Raw genomic sequence first — 2080 nt, forward strand, 5'->3', positions numbered from 1 at the left:
CTACTTAATAATCAGATTATTAACTCTGTTATGCATTAATTTACTCTAGTTACTTTGATATATCTTTAGGTTGAATAAGATATATCCTCTTGTTGTATGGTATTTGATCCATAATTATAAATGAAGACTCTTCAGCACATTATTTGTTTGATGGTTTAGTACAAATTTTGATTATGTATATAAGTGGATACAAGTTAGAATGATTACTCCAATTAGATCAAAAAAAGAGAAAAAAAACTTCATTAGCTCTTATTGCTTACAATGAAACAAATAATAAAAATTTCAACTATCTTTAGATTAACAAGTAAAATATTTAAGTATAAACAGCCACTTATGGAGCACAATAAGTTAACCAGTAAGGGTCTGATCAATCTTGCCAAGTCTCAATATGACATTTTATAGAAAACAATCTGTCTGCTTATTAATTATTGACTGTGTATAGTAATATTTAGGACAATATACATTTTCTTGGTCGGGTAAACTGTTATTAGGTAAGAAATGTTGGCATAAATGATATTTAAACCAAGAAGATTTTTAATCCAAATTAATTATGGTCACTGCTGTTTAGTACTTAATGTATGACAACAGCATCGCATATGATAACTTAATCCTCAGGAACTTTTGAGGGTTTCTTGTCCTGCAGGAATTCCAACTCCGTATCGATAGGGTAAACAGGCTCCCATAAATTCAGAACCCTGCCAATTAATCCTAGAATTCACAGTCTGGCTAATAATCTATACAATGTCACATGAACTACAAGTCATCAGTGGTCTTCAACTTGGAAAATGTGTAAACTCTACTGTAAGGTTAACGGTTTATTCTTCCTGTTCAGCTAAAATTTTCATAAGAGATAATGAAAAGTGCCCTTTACACTGTACTCTGTCCTTGTGTTTCTCGGTAGTTTGTACTTAAAAAATTTAATCCATGTGGGGCTCCCGGCGGCCTTGTGGCTCCATGCTTCCAGGTGCAATGAGATTCTTCAAAAGTTTCCTTCCTTCCAGCCGGCTGAGGGGCTGCGGTAGCAGCTGCCGGATACGGAAGCTGTGTTGGACGGAAAGGGCATCTGCCCTGGCACCCTGTACATCACGGAGAGCCGCCTGTCTTGATCGGATGGCTCTGGATTAGGATTCTCATTGGAATACCCTGCTATTAGTTTACGTGCTGTGTCCTGAGACCTAAGTGCTTATCCGCGAGAACATTTGTATGTTATGGTGAATGCAAAATTTGGAGAACCAAAAGAATCTGTGGATGATGAACCTATTGCTGAATTTAGATCCTTGCCTAGTGATCAATCAGCCTTAGAAGCAATGTTCGCCGCAATGTGTGAATGCCAAGCTTTGCATGCAGATCCTGAGGATGAAGATTCAGATGATTATGATGGAGAAGGGTATGATGTAGAAGCACATGAACAAGGGCAGGGGGACATTCCTACATTTAATACCAAGAAAAAGGATTATCCCATTTAACAGCAGAAGGCCAAGCCACGTTGGAGCGATTAGAAGGAACGCTTTCTCAGTCGGTGAGCAGTCAGTGTAACACGGCTGGGGTCTGGATCGAAGACTCGATAAGAGATTTCGAAGACGGAATGGAGATAGATGCTACACCCATAGTTGCTGGGCCATTTGAGGATGCAGATGTTGATCACTGAAAATGGCCTTAAGATTCTGCCCATAACTGTATGAGATCTGGTTCCTCTACATAGGGGTGTTGGGGTTGATGAGAGACTTTTTCCTTCTCCAAAACTCACCTGAACCAGTTCTTTTCTTAAGACATACTATACAGTGATAGTAAGTTGTCACCAAAAAAAGAAACTTGTGAATGAACTAAGATCATTTGTAGTTTATTGTTGGCCCCTAAAGTTTCTGAATCTAACTACCTCAGAGTAGGCTTGTAGTTTCTCTCTTTATGATGTGCACCTGCTATGGCGAACGTGCACAAGAGCTTGGAGGTGGGAGTAAACTCATTGGGGAAGGGAGAGACCAAGACTTCATAGAAATCTTAGCCTCTTTGTTCATTTTGCTTAGGGGCAAAGATCTTTTACTAATTTAAATGAGGCCCAGATTAATTAATTCAAGCATCT

General features: G+C 38.6%; 1 pseudogene; it reads left to right on the top strand.

Annotated features, from left to right (window-relative positions):
* Positions 1-954: 954 nt before the first annotated feature.
* Positions 955-1648, top strand: LOC142456456 (methylosome subunit pICln pseudogene; annotated as a pseudogene).
* The last annotated feature ends 432 nt before the right edge of the window (positions 1649-2080 follow it).

This window comes from Tenrec ecaudatus, chromosome 9 (assembly GCF_050624435.1).
Source record: "Tenrec ecaudatus isolate mTenEca1 chromosome 9, mTenEca1.hap1, whole genome shotgun sequence".
In the NCBI taxonomy this organism is placed as follows: domain Eukaryota; kingdom Metazoa; phylum Chordata; class Mammalia; order Afrosoricida; family Tenrecidae; genus Tenrec; species Tenrec ecaudatus.